The sequence below is a fragment of the Chlorocebus sabaeus genome, chromosome X (assembly GCF_047675955.1).
Source record: "Chlorocebus sabaeus isolate Y175 chromosome X, mChlSab1.0.hap1, whole genome shotgun sequence".
Lineage (NCBI taxonomy): Eukaryota > Metazoa > Chordata > Mammalia > Primates > Cercopithecidae > Chlorocebus > Chlorocebus sabaeus.
In genome coordinates, this window is record NC_132933.1 from 64,937,521 (window position 1) to 64,960,148 (window position 22,628).

The window sequence follows — 22,628 nt, forward strand, 5'->3', positions numbered from 1 at the left end:
CAACCTCTGCATTTGATCATTGGAGTACAGACTCTCACAATTACCTAACTTTCTCCTACTTCCCTAACAATGATTTGGCCACAGGGACTGTACCTCTTTTTGGCCCTCCATAGGTATTCTGGTTCTTTCACATTTATGGCCACTAAGAAAAGGAAATTAGAAACAGTTTTCTAACAGTTAGGCAAGAGGACATTTAGGAACATCCAGTGGTTCCATAAAAGGTGTTCTTACTTGCTGGACATCAACCAATTCTTTAAACCTAGGAATATTATCTTTTGTTTGCTCCTACTAATGAGTGAGTCCCCTGCTTTTCTGGAGACCCAGGGTGCTTTCTGATATAGTGCTTCAGGTGCTCCTTTGATATACCAGAGTTTCCAAGGTAGGTATGAAGATTAGATACCCACAGTGATCTATGCTCAGTACCTGAGGCATATAACAATATAATTATCTTCTATTCCACCCATCTCACACCTTGACTCAATGATGGAAGTAAGTAATATAACAGGAAATGTTAACATTTATTGAAAATCTGCCATGACCTAGGCCATTTTGTGGCCATATCTCACTTAACACTCATGAAAATCTTTGTTTGGTGATCCACTATTACAGCTGAGGAAAGTGAATCTTAAATAATTTAGGAATTTTATGATAAAGGAGTTATCACCACTGACCCCATAAAAATACAAACAACAATTAGAGAATACTTCTATGCAAGTGAACTAGAAGATCTAGAGGAAATGGATAAATTCCTAGAAACATACACTCTCCCAAGACTGAACCAGGAAGAAGTTGAATCCCTGAATAGTCCAACAACAAGTTCTTATTGAGGCAGTAATAAATAGCCTACCAAACAAACAAGAAAAAAAGCCAAGGACCAGATGGATTTACAGCTAAATTCTACCAGTGGTACAAAGAGGAATTGGTACCATTTCTTCTGAAACTATTCCAAACAACTGAAAAGGAGGGACTTCTCCCTAACTCATTTTATGAGGCTAACATCATCCTGATACCAACACCTGGCAGAGATACAACAAAAAAAGAAAACTTCAGGCCAATATCTCTGATGCAAAAATTCTCAATAAAATACCGGTAAACTGAATCTAGCAGAACATCAAAAAGCTTATTCACCATGATCAAGTCAGCATCACCTCTGGGATGCAAGGTTGGTTCAACATATGCAAAATAATAAACATAATTTATCACATAAACAGAACTAAAGACAAAACCACGTGATTATTCAAGAGATTCAGCAAAGGTCTTCAATAAAAATCAACATCCCATTCATGTTACATACTCTCAATAAAGTAGGTGTTGATGAAACATGCCTCAAAATAATAAGAACCATTTATGGCAAACCCACAGCCAATATCATACTGAATGGGCAAAAGCTGGAAGCATTCCCCTTGAAAACTGGCACAAGACAAGGATGTCCTTTCTCACCACTCCTATTCAACATATTATTGGAAGTTCTGGCCAGGGAAATCAGGCAAGAGAAAGAAATAAAGCGTATTCAAATAAGAAGAGAGAACATCAAACTGTCTCTGTTTGCAGATGACATGATCCTATATCTAGAAAACCCCATTGTCTCAGCCCAGCTTCGTAAGCTGGTAAGCAACTTCAGCAGTCTCAGGATACAAAATCAATGTGCAAAAATCACAAGCATGCCTATACACCCACAATAGACAAGCCAAGAGTCAAATCATGAATGAACTCCCCTTCACAATCCCTATGAAGAGAATAAAATACCTAGCAATACAGCTAACAAAGGACATGAAGGACCTCTTCAAGGAGAAATACAAACCACTGCTCAAGGAAATCAGAGAGGACACAAACAAATGGAAAAACATTTCTTACTCATGGATAGGAAGAATCAATATTGTGAAAATGGCCATAATGTCCAAATTTATAGATTCAATGCTATTCTCATCAAACTACCATTGACAGTCTTCACAAAAATAGAAAAAAACTACTTTACAATTCATACAGAACCACAAAAGAGCTTGTGTAGTCAACACAATCCTAAGCCAGAAGAGCAAAGCTGGAGGCATCATGCTACCTGACTTCAAACTACACTACAAGGCTACAGTAACCAAAACAGCATGGTACTGGTACTACAACAGACACATAGGCTAATGGAACAGAATAGAGATCTCAGAAATAAGACTACACATTTATAACCATCTGATCATTGACAAATATGACAAAAACAAGCAATGGAGAAAGATTCCCTATTTAATAAATGGTGCTGCGAAAATTGGCTAGCTGTATGCAGAAAGTTGAAACTGGACCCCTTCCTTACACCTTACAGAAAAATTAACTCAAGATGGATTAAAGACTTAAATGTAAAACTTGAAACTATAAAAACCCTAGAAGAAAATTCAGGCAATACCATTCAGGACATAGGCATGGACAAAGATTTCATGATGAAAATGTTAAAAGCAATTGCAAAAAAAGCAAAAATTGACAAATAGGATCTAATTAAACTAAAGTACTTCTGCACAGCAAAAGAAACTATCAATAATGTGAACAGACATCCTACAGAATAGGATAAATTTTTTGCAATCTACCCATCTGAAAAAGGTCTAATATTCAGAATCTACAAGGAACTTTAACAAATTTACAAAAAACAAACAAACAAACAAACAAAAAACATTAAAAAGTGGGCAAAGAACATGAACAGACACTTCTCAAAAGAGGACATTTATACAGCCAACAAACTTAAGAATAAAAGCTCAACATCACTGATCATTAGAAAAATGCAAATCAAAACTACAATGAGATACCATCTCATGCCAGTTAGAATGGTGATTATTAAAATGTCAAGAAACAATGGATGCTGGCGAGGCTGTGAAGAAATAGGAATGCGTTTACACTTGATGGGAATGTAAATTGGTTCAACTATTGTGAAAGACAGTGTGGCAATTTCTCAAAGACCTAGAACCAGAAATACTATTTGACCCAGCAATGCCATTACTGGGTATATACTCAAAGGAATATAAATCATTCTATTATAAAGATACGTGAAGACAGATGTTCACTGTAGCACTATTCACAACACCAAAGAAATAGAATCAACCCAAATGCTCATCAATGATAGACTAAAGAAAATGTGATACATATACACCATAGAATACTATGCAGCCATAAAAAGGAATGAAATCGTGTCCTTTGTCAGGGTGTGGATGGAGCTGGAAGCCATTATCCTCAGTAAACTAATGCAGGAACAGAAAATCAAGCACTGCATGTTCTGACTTATAAGTGGGAGCTGAACAACGAGAACATGTGGACACAGGGAGGGGAACAACACATACTGGGGCTTGTTGGGGAGGGAAAGATGGAGGGAGAGCATCAGGAAAAATAGTTAATTCATGAAAGGCTTAATACCTAGGTGATGGGGTGACAGGTGCAGCAAACTACCATGACACACACTTACCTATGTAACAAACCTGCATGTCTTGCACATGTATCCCAGAACTTCAAATAAAAGAAAATAAAATTTTAAAAAAGAGAATTTAGGGATTTTGTTCAAAGTCACATATCTCCTATGTAACATAAGTAGTCTGTGCTTTTTCTATAATTAAATCATATTTAATTAACATATTCAGCATTGTGTTAATACACAGTGCTTATTTTTTCCTGTTTATATTTTTAAAATTTTTATTAGTTTCAAATTTGCATTAGAATGAAAATCTTTTCCAGATTTAATTGAATATCATTGGAGTCAAAAGCAAACCTGAAAGGATACAACTGTAGAAATTCTGTTAATAAACAACAACTGAGGTGTGAATAATTTAAAGAAAATTTCTAGTGAATTCTGGCATGCAATTTCTGTCTTTACTATGGTCTAAATTTCAAAATAATGTTAAACCTACTAATGAAATAGCATTGTGAAAGCTTAATTTAGAGGATTCTAAGGACAGTTTGTCCAGTTTCTTTCTCTAAATTCTCCCTCTGATATTACCTATCAGATATTTCAACAAGAAAATAGAGTGCTGCTCTTTCAAACTGATATTAAGCATCATTCAAAGTAATGGTGACTTCTCTCAGATCATCCTGACATCAGCAAAGTATTAGTGTGTACATTGAAAAGGATTTCTTTTCCAGGCTCCAAGATACTTTCAAAATTTGAGAATGCTAACAAAGCAGACAATTTCGAAGGGCAGATACCAACTGCAGGCAATCTAAGGAGACTTACCATAGGCACACCTCTATGGATATAATTGATATTTTTCTGGAATATTGTCCCTAAAAGGCAGCTTTACCTAATTCTTAAGTTCATACAACATCTTTTGACTAGTGTCATTGTTTCTACAACAAAATGTATAGTATAAAACCATTAAGTTCTCTATTAAGGAACCTCACTGGTTTTCTGTCTGGTCAGGCCCAGGGCATTTGTGGTCTCCTTTCTTTGTTCCCATAGGCTGAAAGAATCCAATACACCTCAGTAGCAGAAAAGTGTAGTGAAAAGCTTTGAATTTATACCATCTGAATCATGTCTCTGCCATTTATCAGCTATATGCTTTGGGACAAATTCCTTAACAACCGTCAACTTAGTTTTCTAAATGTAAAACAAAGATAATGCTTACTATGTTGTTTTATAATTAAGCAAAATAATGCTTATAAATGCCTAGCACAATACCTAACACACTAGGCAAGTATACAATCAATACTAGGTTTCAGCTACTTAGTCTTTTTCTAAGTGTTCTTCACTTTCCCCTCCTAGATGCCCCCACGGCTTCTACCCTAGAAAGTTCTACCACCATCCCTATTTTACCAAACTTCTGTTTTGCTGCCAGAGATTTCTCTCCTAAGATTCAAAATATCCTACCCTAAATAGTTTTTGGCACATTCATATTTCTTAGAAATCTTTTAGATCTTGGCCTTGAAAGGTCTACTCTTTCCCCTGGCCCATTTGTTCTTGTCCTCAGTTGATGGCCAGCTGCTTATTTCCCAGGTTATTTCTACCCATGAGTGAAGCTCAATTTCTTATTGTTATAAATTTAAGTGTGAGCTAAAACCCTTTGAAAGTCACATGGCTCCAATATCTAGCACATCTTTTATCTTTCCTAGGAGCCTGTTTGGTCAAATCATATTTCCTTTATACTGCCCTATTCAAATGTTTTTTTCTGGTTCAAAGAGCCATAATTTTATTTCTGAACTGAAAGCCAATGCTAGTTTAAAGAGTCTTTAAACTAAAGAGCCATTTGCAGAGTCTAAAAGGCTGCCATAGCTTGAGAAAAATACATGAGTTAACCTCTGTGGGTTTGTGTTATTGTTACCACCTTTTCCATAACCACTTAAATGACTCACTGAGGTATGCCATAAACCCCAAAAGAACTTTTATAATTATATTTTGTAACAAAAATATCTTAGGCATAAGGAAACATCAATGCACATGATATCTATCTATCAAGGTAAAAAATATAAAATTATAATTAGTCACATACCCACAGGTAAAACTACACACACATATTAGTTTAAACTAAAATAGCCATCTTCATCTCTCCTTTTTTTTTTTTTTTTTTTTTGAAAGAAAAACAAACCAAAACACCTTATAAAGTTTAACAGTATCTGATTTTGGAATGGAGTTTTTAATTTAAATATGTTAGAGGATTGAGTGCCAGAAAGTACGATATGGTGTGCCACCCATGTGCTAAAATTTTCTCATTTCTTAACAGACACCACCCAAAATTAGAGAAATGTTCGAATTAAAGAATGTTACAGCTATTAACGCTCTTAATGATTACCTACCCATAAGCCTTGCTATACTAGCTGATTAATAATTTAATTAATTGATTTTTATTAAATTTATATTTATTTATTTTGAGACGGAGTTTCACTCTTGTTGCCCAGGCTGGAGTGCAATGGCACAATCTCGGCTCACTGCAACTTCTGCCTCCCGGGTTCAAGCGATTCTTCTACCTCAGCCTCCCCAAGTAGTTAGGATTATAGGCATGCACCACCATGTCCGGCTATTTTTTTTTTTTTTTTTTTTTTGTATTTTTAGTAGAGATGGGGTCTCACCATGTTGGTCAGGATGATCGGTGATTAATAATTTTTAATCAAACTTAAATAAATAAAAATTGAATAATTTTCAAGATCATTCATGCAAGTTACGTAGTTAGTAACAAAGCTATGACTCCAACTCAGGGCTTTTTATCATAGTCCAGATTTTTAAAAGATATACCACATTGCCTATTTAGATAACTTTAATAAACAAAGACAATCATTACTTACATATAGTGCTACTAACTTTGTGCCAAATTTGATCTACTGACAAGCCAAAAAGTAATAATACAGTAAACAGACACTTCTAGATATTGTCATGTAAATCTCTGACTCAATAAATAGATTAAACTAGGTGACAATGGATAGGTAAGACTGTGAAAGGTACTAGTCAATGGACAAATGCACTTTAAATGTGCATACTTTATATCAAAAGCTTACCTTAAAGAAATAATATACAGGAAAATTTTCTGATGTAGGCTATCTATTCCCGTCTACACATTTTAAACCTTATTTTTGGAGTTAATTAATGCATCAGAAGACTATACAGCAAGATTACATAATGTGACTCCCTCCTAAAGACCACATTTTTTTTCACTGAGCTGCATTTTTATATCAATCTCCTGAAATTTCTCTAAGATTTCTAAAAGAAATAGGCATATAAAATGTTTTCATGCATTTTCTATAATAGACAAGGTCTCCACCAACTTTCATACATACAAACTCATAAATACATTTAATTTTTATTAGAGAAAGCTTTGCTTCTTCAGAGGTGCAGGATTAATAGTTTTATAAAAAGAATTGCAACCTAAAGAGATGTACAATCAATTTCTCTCTTAAGCCTCCACCTTACTCCCACCGACCATAATATCTCATGCTTCTAAAGGCTGAGACTCTGAAGTACTTTTTCTCTGATAATCACTTGCCACTGTTTCAATTATGTCTTCTACGAATTTGATAAAATCTCTTGCCCATTGCACTATGTCTCCCATACACTTTGTCCTTATATATTAAAACATTTTGTTAATTTAAAAAATAAATTTAGTCATTGCTTAGTAAAGCAGAAAAGAAAGATATATGAGCAAACTGCTATGTCCAATAAAATGTTATTCAATAACTTTAATTTTTAAAATTAAATGATCACAATTTTTACTGTTTAATTTTAAAATAACATCATTGTATTATATATGATTTAGAGTTAAGTCACTTTTGGAATAAAGTAAGTAATAAATATAGGCTTCTGAAATAAACACTACCACCTTCTTTACACTATTACTTGAACAGCAGATAAATGATAAAAATGTTTGTCACCTTTCAATGATAAAATCCTGATCTTCTGCACTTTAATATTGGGGAATCACATCTTATTAGTCAGGTGTCATTTTGTGTTGTCTAACGTTGGGCTACTTTGTTAATCTCTCTGATCCTTAGTTTCCTCATCTACAACATGAGGATCATAATTATGTAATAGTGCTGAACTCAAAGAGTTGCTGTAATAATTACATGTATACAATTATGCAAAGTACTTAACACCTGGCCCATCTCATAAAAATTGATTAACATTTGCTATTATTAAGAGAAAACTAAGTTGCAGAACATTATATAGAGCATGACCTTGTGGAGGTGATGAAAGTCCTGCTCACGTCTTTCTTCAAGAGAACCCACTTTCGTGAGCACACTTGTCCTACATATGCCATATGTGAAACATTTAAATTTATTGTGGTGTTCATATGCTGAGGCCTTACTTCCTTTGAGATGCTGCCAAGCAATGACTAACAGGGTGGAGGGTTGCTAGATTTGGGCGGTTGATGACCCGGGGCTCTTGCAATAGGCAATTCTTTTTCTGGGATTCCCAATTAGTCTAACACATAAATTTTTAGAACTGTGTTACATGGTTTGAGACTCTTCCTTCCCAATTGTTGCCCCTTTCCTTTTTTATGTCACAGGTGTCACACATGTTTCAGGCTAAAGGCTCTTCTTGCCTGCTCCTCCTTCCTCTCTCTTCATTTTTCGCAGGAGATTCCCCAATAAATCTCTTTTCCATATAATGGCATATTTACATCTGTTTCTCAGAAGACATCTAAACCAATACAGATTATTTTATACACACACACACATAAGTATATATACATATATATGGAAATTATATAAAAATTCTTGAAGACAAAGAATAAATTGATCAATTGCCTATAATGAGTATAAATGTAGGTTGAATACTTTGACATTTTCCAACTTTTGGTTTATATTCCACTCAAATTTTATTTGAAGGTTTAGTGTAAGAATGCATTACTTTTATATTTAAATGCAAATAAATTCATAAATAAACTAAATTCAATTAGAAACAACATGTTAAATGAAAAAAAATATTGAACACGGACTTAGAAACTCTGGATTTGGATATCTGCTCTGATATTTTTTAACTGAGCAAACTAAATTCTCAACCTTATTCTCTTCACCTGAAAAAATGAGAATAATGATTGTCACATGACATTGTGTCTAATATAAAATGTAGGTTATCCATGCCAATGACATCCACTGTCAAAATATCCACTTCTCACCATTTAAGTTCAAGATCAACCTTGTACAGAAAACAAATGCATGAATGCCTATATAGCACAATCTAAGATTTTGTAGGGGCCTTATCTACCCAATGATAACATCTTTCTCTGTTTTCTGTAATTTGAACTGTGCCAGGGGAGGGGGTCTTGAATCCTGTTATTACAGATGTATTATACGGTGTTCAGTGCTCTATCATCTCTATACACAAAATTAGCACTTGAATGACCAAAGTTCACTATGAGTTTTGTTGATGGCAGTGAGATGCAGAGAACCTTGTTTCCATAGATTGATAGTCGCCCCATTTACAGAAGCTTGTTTTGTTTCTTATAACCAGAATGCTTTTTGCAACATGGATAATTTTGTTATTAACTCTTACTTAGTAATAAAGTAATTAATGTAAATTATCCAGGCATCACAGGTGCATGCCCAACTAGAGGTTCCATTTGTATTGGCCCAAACGAAGCATCTGATGAAATAAAATGGTGATTTCAATGCCTGGTTAAAAAAAAAAAAAAAAAAATTGAACAAATGAAATGTTTTTCAAAGTTAAATTATTACTTTTAAAGTAAACAATTAGATTACCTAATTTATCTATCAACCCCACTGCTATGGAAAACAAAATTAGTCCAAAAGCCCTTAAAATAAGTAAGTTGGAAAATAGTGTAATAAATGAATCCTTCACCTCTACATGTAATAATAATTTTAAGGAAAAACTTTTTAAAAAGTTTAAAAATAAAGCATTCTTTGACATTTACAGCCATGCTTCTAAAATATAGTTAAGTGTCTCTTTTGTCACTTACCATTCATTCTTCAGTCTCTCTGGACTCCTCATCTCAGTGAATAATACTACCATCTACCGGTTACCAAAACTAGAAATGTTGAGCTATTGTTTTGCCCTTATACTCCAATACCATACATTCACTTGGATTTCTGATATACATATCTAACTTAATATACAAAAACTAAATCATTTATCACCCATCCTTTTAACCCAATCTGCTCATAGCTTTCTCCATCTCATTTACTGGCAACCCCATTTTTCAAGCTTCTCTGGCCAAAAGCACTGACCTTATTGTTTACTTCTCTTTTTATCTCTTTGACCCGTCTCTACTAAAAATACAAAAAACTAGCCGGGCGAGGTGGCAGGCGCCTGTGGTCCCAGCTACTCGGGAGGCTGAGGCAGGAGAATGGCGTGAACCTGGGAGGCGGAGCTTGCAGTGAGCTGAGATCCGGCCACTGCACTCCAGCCTGGGCGACAGAGCGAGACTCCGTCTCAAAAAAAAAAAAAAAAAGAATCCATCAATGAAATCTTGTATATGTTCCTTCATAATTTATGCAGAATTTCATCATATGCATATCACATGGTCACTTTCATAACCGTTCTTTACCAGAATTATTTTCATTGCTTCCTAACTGGCCTTTCTACTTCCACTTTTGTTCCTTTACAATTTATTCCCAACTAAACCGGAATGAACCTTTGGAAAGAACTATGGAATATTTCTCTGCTCAAAGCCCTCCATTGATTCCTCAATTCCACCAGAATGAAAGCCAAAGTCCTTATGATTCTTTACCAAGGTCCTACACAATGTGATCCCCATTTTCTCTCTAACATTATATTCCAGTTCTGTATTCTCTCACTACACTCTGGCTTTATTTCTTGAACATGCCTGGCAGTCTCTAACTCAGCATATTTACACTATCAATCACCTATACCTGGAAAGCTCTTCCTCCAGATATTTACCTTCTTCTTTCTTTCTCTTCACTTTTTCAGTGAGGCCCAATCCTTACTAACCACACTATTATCCCTGTAACTCTCATTCTTTTAGCATTCTCTATTTTTTGCAGCTCTTCTCACCTTCTAGTATACTAGAAAATATCTGACAATGAAGCAGTATGTTTACTTCTTGCAAGATTTAAACTGATTATGGCACCCAAGAGACACCAACAACTAAGACATGGGGTTAGCTATGTAACTCAGAGTCAGTTTCATTATATTTGTTCTATTCTCAGAAAAATCTAGAAAAAGTGGTGTCAACAAAAAGGGTCAAACTCTAAAATATTTAAAGAGATTTATTTTGAACCAAATGTAAGTGACTCTGGCCCATGACACAGCCTTCAAGAGATCCTGAGAACATGTCCCCAAGGTGGTTGGAGTGCATCTTGGTTTTATACATTTTAGGGAGACATGAGACATCAATCAAAAACATTTAAGATATATACTGGTTCGTTCCAGAAAGGCGGGACCAGTTGAAGTGGGGACTTCCAGGTTATAGGCAGATTTAAAATTTTTCTAATTGGCAATTGGTTGAAAGAGTTATCAGTATCTTACTGTGGGTAGTAGTCAAACACGAACAAGGCAGGAGAGGGCTCCCACACCCCACCAGGAAAGTCAGGCGACTATCAGGTGATGGTCAAGCAGTTGTCATGCTGCCTCTCTAAAATAATAATAGGTTGCAGCCAGTGCCAGTGAAAAGTAGTCTCCCTACAGATAGAAAACATCTGAAACAGGTTCTCAGCAGTTTTTTGATAAGATCTTAGGAGTTGGGCAAATTGGCTCAAGCATGTGCATTAAGAGGCAAAATGGCAGAGTACGACCTTCCAGGGAAATTTTGCAGGTAAAGGGAAGAACGCCTCAAGTGAGCATGTGTACAACTCCAGTAAATACACTGTGTGTGCTTATCTCTCAAGTGCTAGCAGTCCACTGTGCATGCAGGCAGCCCACCTCAAGGGAAGAATCAACGCAGAAGTGACCCAAGACCCCGGAAGTACATCAACATAAAAAACCCCAAGTCAAAAGGTCAACCCTTCACTTGTTCTTCAAGTTGCCTGCTTGCGCATCTTCCAAGTGTACTTTCTTTTCTTTCATTCCTGCTCTAAATATTTTTAATAAATGTTCATTCCTGCTCTAAAACTTGCCCCAGTCTCTCCTTCTGCCTTATGCCCCTTAGTCAAATTCTTTCTTTTGAAGAGGCAAGAATTGAGGTTGCCACAGACTCATATGGATTCATCACCACTAACAAATAGAAAAGACTATCTGGGTTGTGATAAAAGGTTATGGAGATCAAAGCTTTATCATGCAGATAAAGTCTCCAGATAGCAGGGTTCTGAGATAATAGATTGCAAATGTTTTTTATGAGACTTACAGTCTGTGTTGATGTTAATGCCAGGAGAGGTATAATGAGGCATATCCAACCCCTACTTTCTGTTATGGCCTGAGCTAGTATTTCAGGTTAAAAATTAGAGTGACCTGGCCTAGGAGGAAGTGCATTCAGATGGCTAGAGGCCTTAGAATTTTACTTTTGGTTTACATGGTCTCTCAGAACAGAAACTTGAATATCAATAGGCAGACATACTGTCATTTTAGAAGATGCTAAGAGCCAGAAATTAAGTGGCCTCAGGAATAGAATACAAGCTTCAGTTGACTGAGAAGTTTCAAAAATTAATGCCACATTTCAGACTGTGCTAGTCCTGATGTACAGACTTAAATTTAGGCAAGGCAAGGACAGAAAATGGAAGAGTGTCTATTAGGTTGATAAGTAAGGAAGTAGAATTCCAATCGTTAGATTTGGTAACAAACTCAGAATAAAAATTGAGGTAAAGTATGTTCCTGAATAACAAACTGGAATCCTGGTTCTCATATCTTATTGGGAATCATTATCACCTGGGGAGCATGTTTTAAAAATCTAGGATCTCTGGGAATCATAAACTACAAAGTAAGAGACCCTTGAAATTTGTACTTTGGAAAGCTCCTTGAAATAATTCCAGTGGAGTCAGTCCTCTGACCTGCTGCTCACTTCATTTTACTTGACTAACTACAAGATTTTTTTGAAGATTTCGGGCTTCCTCAAGATTCTGGGCCTGAAAAAAAGAATTGAGTAGGTTCTGCAACAGTGGGATATGAGATTTGAGGGTTAGATCAACACAATCTTTTAAAAAAGGCACAAAATGGCATTTCCTTTACACTGTAAAAATCATTAGGGGAAGTTTTCTTTGTGTCTTTGCCACCCTTCATACAGTGTCCGGAACAGTGGTTGCTACATAGTAGATACTTCATAAATTATGGAATTGGTTACATAAAATCAATGCCTACATGATAGGTTTCTTTAAAAGTCATTCTAAATATTTTGAAACTCAACTATTTTTTCTCACTTGCTCTGCAATGAAAGCAGTCTAAAACATTTATTCAATGTAGTTTTTAATACATACTAAAAACTTATAAAGTTTAAAAACTTTGTTTTACCTCTGAATAAAACCAGTACTGGCAATAGGAACTAATATTTTGCCAATTTCCCCTGAGAAGAATTTGTTGCCCCTTTTTCGTGATGAATAAAATATCACTGTCTATTTTGACGATGGTGTCCATATTCAGCTCTTCTGGTAGTGAGGAAATTCATTCGTTTGCCTCTCTTGCGGTCAGTCGCTGTAGGTTGCTTCTGCTCTCCATTTATCTATGTTCTTTTTGAATGGGGAATATTTAAACCATCCAATTTTCAAGTAGGTTTGGAAACTGAAAAACTAATGGTGCATACAAATACATTATGTAGTAATGAAAAACTGTATTTAACTTACGATTATGTCATTTATATTCTTATCTGGCTACTAGCTGCTTCTTTGAGCTCTATAATTGCTGCTTCTCTAATAGTCTTACTCTATCACCTTAAAGACCATCTAGTTCACACTAGTGGAAAGTGGTATAAATCACTGCAACTGTGGCTTTTGCAAATCTTTTATTAGGTTGAGATTTCCTTCTATGAGCTTTATCCCATGAATAATATTATTGTTTTGTAAAAGGAAAATAAATCTTGGGACCCCAAAATCACTAAGCTAAAGATAAAAGTCAAGCTGGAAACCACTTAGGACAAGCCTGCCTTGCATTCTATTCAAAGTCATCCTTTGTTCACTGAGATAAATGCACGTCTAAATGCCTCCTTTGGAAAGGCTAATCAGAAACTCAAAAAAATGCAACCATTTGTGTCTTATCTACCTGTGACCTGTAAGCCCCTTCCCTACTTAAGTTCTCCCCGCTTTGCTTCGAGTTGTCCGGCCTTTCTCAACCAAACCAATGTTCATCTTACATATATTGATTGATGTCTCATGTTTCCCTATAACGTATAAAACCAATCTGTGCCCTGACTGTCTTGGGCATATGTCCTTAGGACCTCCAAGGCTGTGCCATGGGCGCACATCCTTATATATGACAAAATAAACCTTCTAAATGGACTAAGACATGTCACAGATTTTGAGGGTTCATATGTTGGTAACTATGATAGGATTTTGAGTGGAGGTGTCCCTGACCTTTCACAAATCTATCGGTGCTTGGTACTGTTACAGGTAGTTAGATAGGCACGAGCAGGGAAGAAGAGGGCTCTCCCCTGATCCACTAGGAATGTCAAGTGACAGTTTGATGATTATCACACTGCTTCTCTAAAAATAGTACTTCAGCAGCCACAGGGAGAGATAGTCTCATGATGTTCATAGCTATTAACATTAAAAGTGCTCATTGAATGCAGATGGCAGGGAAAAGAAAGTTCCTGGGCATGTGCACTAGGAGACATAGTGGTGAGGTATGACGTTCCGGGTACACTCCACTGGAAAAAGAGAAGAAAGCCTCAGATGAGGGTGAGTACAGCTCTTTAGACAAACTGCGTATGCTCAGTTCCCAAGGGTAAAAAGGGTGCTATGCATGAAGGAAGTCCACCCTAATAAAAGAGTCCTGGGAAAGAGGTGAGCATATAAAGTCCTAGGATCAAGATCAAACGCTCCTTTTTGACTCTATTTTGATCTTCAGGTGCCCTCTTGGATCTCTTCTAAGTGACCTTTCCTTTCTTTCCTGTTCTAAAGCCTTTTGAAATGAACTTCCACTCCTGCTCTGAAACTTGCCTCCGTCTTTTTTCCTGCTTTATGCCCCTCAGTCTAATCCTTTCTGTCCCTCAGTCTAACTCTTTCTTCTGAGGAGGAAAGGACCGAAGTTGCTGCAGACCCTCATGGATACACCGCTGGTAACTCAGGGTAACTTGGATCTCTTCCACTGGTAACAGAACCAGCCTGTACTATCTTTATGGCTCAAACAAATAGGATAATTTGCTGAGGCATGGAAGCCCCCTAGCCCCAACCCGCCCCTCAGAGAATCCCTGATGTACCCAAATTTGGTCAAGATCTAAAGTGTATTTTGCTGCACAACTCCTCTTTTTTGGAGTTTTACTTGCTTCCAACAAAAAAGGAAAGTTTCCCTGCTTCCATAACAATGGAAGGCAGATAGCTTCTTTCTGGAGTTTGAGCTCACTTCAAACAGGGAAGGTGAGTTTGAACTTTTTCCTGCTTCTAGGATGTTAGAGAGCAGTCTTTAGCCTGAGACCCATCCCTAGGTAAGTAGATAAATCGGTGTTTTGTCTTGGCTAAAGTTAACATTAACAACAAACTGGTCTAAATTTCTCCTTACCATTGGAGCACTCAGTGGTCATATTCTTGGGTTTTTGTTGTTGTTGTTGTTGTTACTGTTTATTCTGGTCTTTCTCCTATCTAATTTAACCAACTCTACCTAACTTGGTCAAATCCAAATGAGAACTCCAAATTATGGGTAACAAGACCTCACTGAATTGGCTAAAATTCCTCACAGCTGCAAAAGAGGGGAAAAAGAAAACAACAAACAAAACCATTAACTTGGTTGCTGTGTTTGCTTCTCATCTTAAAAAAAAAAAAGTTGTTTCATTTGCTTTTCTTCTATCCTATACCTCCTTCTCCCTTTGCCATCTTCAGTACCAAGAAAAGTCTAGAGAAGGCTTCTAATGACTCAAACCCATTTAAAGAATTGAAAAACAATGTTGCCACTTACCCCTTTTGGGGTGTTCTGTTTTGTGTGTGTGTGAAGTTTCAAGAGTCAGGGGCAGATTTTTCTTAGGTCCAAAGTTCTGATTTCCTGCACTGCATTACCTAAACTTTATGACTCTGGGGGTACCAGAGAATATGTTGTACTCTGAAAGGATTTGACCTTGGCATGTGTAATGGCAGATGAGAGCTACAAAGTAGAGGGGTGGGTGAGGACAGTTTATAGCAAGTGGTCTTGGCTATCTTTTTTCCTCCTAGAAAGTTGTTTTTATAAGAATTGTAATTCTAGTTCAATAAAGGGTTTTCTCTATTTCTTTTTCTCCCCAAATTAATTTCAATGTGGCTTGTCTGTGTGCATTTACATGAGGAGCTGACCTGTTGTCTTCATAGGTAAATGAAAGACTGAGTTTCCTCAGCTCCAAACAGAAAATGCGTTTTACTCCTCCCAACTGAAAGACACCCCTGGGTGATCTGGAGCCTCATGGGAGTGTCTAGTGGCTTTACCCCCCATGATGTGCAATGGTCCTACAGGGAACCACCAACAGAATTAGTTTTAAAAAGGCTCATCCAGAAAGTGCGTATGGGAGCTGGCCAGTCCATGCTTTGTGCCTCCCTGGAGGTGCTTAGAGACAAAACACATAGAGGGTAGCAATGACTCAGTGGTAACATACTGTAGCCTCCCACTGGCAACCAGCACACACTTCAACCCAGTCCGCAAAAACCCTGGATGACAACTCAGTTCCTTCTTTTAAGAAAATAAACAGTGGAAAAGAAATTATGTAATAATGAGGAGAAAACAAGGAGAATGACCTCCTTCGGGGCACTGTGTTAGTTTTATGGCACCTCTACTTACTAAAGTTTGTGAAAAATAGAAATATTATGGTCTTTGTGCATATTAACATTAGGAAAAAGAGCCCTAAGGTTAATGTGTAAGCTGTAGAGTTCCTAAATTCTCTTTTTCTCTATTTCTTTTTCTGCCTGCTTTAAATCTGCTGTTACTTTTCTACTGAGATTAAAAACCACGGTTTGAACCCAACCTCTTTGTTTTGTTTTTGAAAGCCAGCAAATTTGTATTAATATTTCATGGCTAGAGTTCTGAAGCAAAAGTTACAGAATCTTTGTGTGTGAGTGTGTGTATGTTTGTGTGTGTATATATTTAAAAGGCCTTTATGATAGATTTCTATTTTATGTTTAACTGGCAATTAAGCTGGTTTCGATTTCCCTCTAGCACACCAGACTTTTTCTCTTTACTTTGAGATGTAAATTTTTGTTATCAAATTTTCACCTAAGGGTTATTTTCTTTAATATGAAAATTTGTGGTTATTTAGCTGACAATTACCTAGGGTAATAAAACAGGTTATCATTTTAAAAGTGTAAAAAAAAAGGTCTTAGAACAGCCCAAGATGGCCGACTTTGATGATTGTGTGTCTGATGAGAAGGTAGGCATAGCTGCTAAATTCATCACTCATGCACCCCCGGAAGAATTTAGTGAAGTATTCAATGATATTCAGCTACTACTTAATAATGACAGTCTCCTCAGGGGAGGGGTAGCACATGCATTCGCCTAGTATAACATGGATCAATTCAAGCCTGTGAAGATAGAAGGATATGAAGATCAGGTCTTAATTACCGAGCACAGTAATCTGGGTAATAGCAGATTTTTAGATCAAGAAACAAAATTTCCTTTAAATTTGATCACTTACGGAAAGAAGCAGTGACCCCATCCAGAAGAATTAGATGGAGGTCTGAAATCTTGGAGAGAATCCTGTGACAGTGTTTTAAGAGCCTATGTGAAAGACCATTATTCCAACGGTTTCTGTATTGTCTATGCTAAAACTATTAATGGACAACAGACTATTACTGCACATATTGAAAGCCACTAGTTTCAGCCTAAAAACTTTTGGAATGGTCGTTGGAGACCAGAGTGGAAGTTCACCATCACACTACCTACAACCCAGGTGGTTGGAGTGCTTAAGATTCAGGTTCACTATTATGAAGTTAGCAGTGTTCAGTTGGTTAGTCATAAAGATGTACGGGATTCACTAACTGTTTCGAATGAAGCCCAAACTGCAAAGGAGTTTATTAAAATCATAGAGAATGCAGAAAATGAGTATCAGACAGCAACTGGTGAAAACTATCAAACAGTGTCAGATACCACGCTCAAGGCCTTGTGCTTGCAGCTTCCAGTTACCTGCACCAAAATCGACTGGAACAAGATAGTCAGCTACAAGATTGGCCAAGAAATGCAGAATGCTTAAAGGCTGAATGTAGGATTCTTCAGTATGTGGAAAGACAAAGATTCAATGTGTAGTCATATGATAAATAAGTAATTTATAAACAAGAGTGATGTTTTGCTAGGGCTTTCAAAGTTAACTGGTTTTCTGGCCTCATGGAATACTGTTGAACCTATAGCACTGTCTTGATTCTTTTGTGTTCTCTGCCTTGTAGTTTTCTGTTATTGCTATATCTATGTGTAAACCTTTTTTTATCGTTGTTAATTCTGCCATATTTAATGTTGGTGAGAGAGAAATCTATCCTAATGACATTTTACTGTTTAAAACAGTTTCCCAGCCATGAAGCCCTGTACTGATTTAGACAAGGTATTATGGTCATTACTTTCTACCCCTATCCTTCCAACCACTTCTGGTACTTCACTGGTTTTTACTGATCCATCAACACCTAAAGAGGCTATGCTACAATCTATAGCTAAATGGACACATTCATCCTTCTCCCTCTGACTGCTTTGATCATCATTTATTGCATCTTGTAACTGTAATATTCCAAAGTTTGGATTGGAACTTTTCAGGTCCTTTTTGGAGGGCAAAGGAAGTGTCAGCTTCTCTGCAGAACTTGTTTTTAAATCCAAACACTTGAACCACATTCCCTGTACATGAACATGTTTGCTTTTATCCCTTCTCACATTGTCTCCTTCCCATCTTAGTACCATTGTAGTTATAGACGTCTGCATTTTTAGAAGCATTTTACCCATTTTTTTAAACATTCAGGAACTGCTGACATACTGTGGATATAGAGTATAAAACTTGAAAAATGCAGATGTTGAAGGAATACTAGGTATCTTGTGCTTTAATACTTTATGGCAGGATTGTACTATAAGCAAATGAATTAAACATCTATGTAAGTCATAAAAACTAAAAATGAACAAAAGTGAAAAGGATAACTTCTAGGCAGTGTCTTTCTGTTGTAACCTGTTATTTAAGGAAATACTAGTGTTTTCCTCTAAACAGGATGTAAAACTTATTTCAAATCACTCTTTCTCGGTTCTGCCTGCCAAGAAATCAAGTGTAACTGTGATAAAATAACCTTTCTCAGGTATATTGGCAGGTATGTGTGTAATCTCAGAATATACAGGTGACATAGATATGATATGACAACTGGTAATAGTGGATTCATTTACATTGTTTATATGTCTGCAACCAGGCCTTAAGGGAAGATCAGATTTTTAAAAAAACAAGTAGTGTCTTCCTACCTATCTCCAGATACATGTCAAAAAAAAAAAGGTGTTTGTGCTTACATTTTGTTTCTGCTCAGTAATATAGTCAAGCAAAAGTTTGTTTCCAAACAGTTTGTTACTCATTGAGCTGTGTATGCATTTTTGTTTATTTCAAATGAAATATATTTGTATTATTTGTCATTCACACTATCCATCCATACCACACTATCTTCTGTATCAGGTAGTCTAATAGAAATATACCTGTTTTGTTCTAAGAAAAAGTCTTATAAATCTATAAGATGTACTTCCATCACCATTCCTAATATGTCTATGTATCCATGAGCTGTGTACATAATGTTTCACTATTAAAAATATACAAAACTCTAATTAATTAGCTTAAGAAAAATAAAAGCACTTAAATCAAATACTTTATCAGAAAAAAAGACTAGTCAAATGCTTTTTCCCATTTATTTGAATTAAGTAAAATTTTTAATAAATAAGTTAGCTTTAAAATCATTGGTAAAGTCATATTAGAAATGTTTTAAGAATTTCCAGCATACATTTTTCTTTGAATTTATTGATCAAGCAATTTCACAGTTATCCCTGTCAAATAAGGGTTACAAATCTATAAACCAAGCCCAGAATAGAATAATCTTTGCTTCTGTAATTTTTGATACATAAGATGTTAATATTGGTTTAATAAAAATTGCTAAATCTTAAATTATTTAGTTAATCTTAAGGTACTTACTTAGGTAAACACCTAAAATTCACAGGCTATAAAATAGTTGACAGGGAAATAACTGCAGCCACCCAACAGGTTCACCTTACCCACTACCCAGAGCTGATTTATTAAGACAGGGGAATTGCAACAAAGAAAGTGTAATTCACACAGAGCCAGCTGTATGGAAGGCTGAAGTTTTGTTATTATTGAAATCAGTCTTCTCGAGAATTCAGGGATCAGAGTTTTAAGCACAGTTTGGTGGTTAGTGAGCCAGTGATTTGGGAGTTTTGATTGGCTGGGTTGAAGATGAAATCTTAGGGAGTAGAAGCTGTCCTCTTGGACTGAGTTAGTTCCCAGGTGGGGGCCACAAGACTAGATGAGCCAGTGTATCAATCTGGGTGGTGCCAGCTGATCCAGAGAGTGCAGAGTCTACAAAATATCTGAAGCACTGATTTTAAATTTTACAATAGCAATGTTATCCCTATTAGCAATTTGGGGAGATTTAGAATCTCACAGCCTCCAGTTGCATGAATCCTGAACCATAATTTCTAATCTTGTGGCTTTAGGCAGTTTAGTCTCCAGGTAGGACGGGGGTTTGTTTTGAGAAAGGACTGTTGTCATCCTTGTTTCAAAGGTAAACTATAAACTAGTTCCCATCAAAGTTAGTTCAGCCTCAGCTCAGGAATGAACAAGGATAGCTTGGAAGCTAGAAACAAGATGGAGTCAGTAGGTCAGATCTCTTTCACTGTCTCAGTTATAATTTTTCAGTGTGGTTTCATAACTCTAAATGACGATTATCATAGTTTTTATAAATAATCTAAGTAAACTATTAAAACAAAACAATTAGGTAAATTTAATGGGATAAATACTTCTGGATACACTTGTCATAATTTAGAATCTAAAGTTATATTAAATTAAATAATGGATATATTATTAATTGGGTATTTTTCAATAATAATATTGTAGAAAAACATTATTTCTAAAAAATAAATGTGTCCTTTTTAAAAGACGAATAATTTGTGTCTAATTCAAAGTTTATTTAAAGGTTATGTATAAAACAATGTAAAAGGAACTAGGAAATAGGAGGGATTTAAAGAATGTTATAGAAATAAAGAGGTATTTTTGGCAAGAAAGCTTAAACACCAATAGTTTTATAAGGGAAAGAATCTTGTATGGTAAATTTGTCCTAGAATAAAATGACTGGTTTTTTAAAAAAAGAAGGATGGTCAGGACAAACCAGAAAGTCCAATCATGTCATAAATGGTCTGTGTAAGTTGTAACAGGAGGATTTATATTTAAAAAAACTTTCATTGATCAAGTTGCATGTAATTAAATGAAAATTATAATGGTTTTTCTAGAGATTAAATTTTGATTTTAAAAAAACCTTAAACACTGAAGAATTCATTCAAACTACAAAATATTATTGGGATATTGCTTTACTCTTAAAATACAAGACATTATACTACTTTTAATGGAAAATTCAACTTTTACTGTGTCTCACTGTTTTTTAAGCTTTCTCTCACCTTTTGAAAGGACTATAATGAAATAATAACTCTATCTTTCAAGTCATTTTCAATTTGCATAAGTTTGTGTTTTTTCCCCTTTTGGGTTCTAACTGCCATGGCCTAATGCTAAAAAAAAAAAAAATAAATAAGAAATAAAACATAAAAATAAAACTTATATCTTAAAAGGATTTTTTTTCCTAACATAATATTTCCCATATGGAACAGCAAAGTCTTTTCTTTTGCCTTGGGTAACCGGCCTGATAAGATACAGATCTTATGGTTTATCAAAATAAATCATATGTCATTATTACTAAGTTTGGTTTGCTTAAAAAAACTGAGAGTATAAACAAATTTAATTAAGATTACATCTGTGTAACTTTCTGCATGTATTTTTAAAGTCCTGGTGTCATTAAGTTACAGGGCTTTGACTTCTTAGTCTAAGAAGGACACCAAGTCCTGCTAAATCTTAACACTGACAGCAGTCAGAGCCTCAAATTCAGATCTGATAGAAGACACTAATCAAAATAAACTGCATTCATGAGACACAGGGCCACAAAGTAAAGCTATTCCACTCTTCAAGGCCAAGGGACTATCATAGAAGAGGTGGGCACATGAGATTGTAAGAGCTGATTTCGAGAGAAAAAATAACTTCAGTTTCTCTATAAATTAAACATTGATGTCAAAGGCATACTGATGCAGTACCAGAATATGGACCCCTGTGTCATATTAACAAGATTTTCTTGAGAATTAACCAACCCCTTAATAAAGGCTATAAAGACCATATCTTATGGCCCATATGATTCAAATTTTATAGATTGTTTATAACATTTTGAAAAACAAATTTAATTGGCTTTATGCTGTTTTTATTATGGCTTATTGTTTGGAAAACTAAGTCTCTTCTCTCAAAGAATAAAGGTTTGTGCCTTTTTTAAAAAAAAAATCTTTGAGTTATTACTTTGGTTAAATGATTGACTTATTTAACAATTACCTGTGATCCTATTTTGTAATATCAAGTATTTTAAACCTTTGATATTTGACAAACTTTTCAAGATAAAATTATAAATTTTGTTTTTTTCTCTGATCCAATTAATCCTTTAAGATATTAGGTTCCCTAAAATTCAAAACTGACATATTTGACTTATTTGGTATAAAAATCATACAGGAAGCATTGTCAAACATGAAATAATGTTTGACTTTCTTTGGGTTGTATTTGTACAAAATGTTATTGGTACATGGTCCAAAATTATGGAAAACTCTTATAATTCTGATATGACAGTGTATATTATAAGTAATAATTATAATTGTTATGTTAAAATATTTTGTGCCACAGAAGTAATAAACTTCCTTGTCAATTGTGTCTTTGACTGTGGCTGCTCCAAAACTTTTTGTCATCTGCAGATCATTGTCATCTTGTTTTGGTCTTATTTAGAAGGTAGTTTTATAATAAGTTATAAAACTCTAGAAGGTGTTCTTGAAGGCAGGGTTCTAATAACTTTTGAGATTGTGACATTGGAATAGAGGAACATCTTTCAGGACTCTCATGGAGAGCTGGAATGTTCAT

At 35.5% G+C, this 22,628-nt stretch overlaps 1 pseudogene; it reads left to right on the forward strand.

The window, feature by feature from the left end:
- The first annotated feature begins 16,793 nt into the window (after positions 1–16,793).
- On the forward strand, positions 16,794–17,712 carry LOC103232302 (F-actin-capping protein subunit alpha-1 pseudogene; annotated as a pseudogene).
- Positions 17,713–22,628: the final 4,916 nt, after the last annotated feature.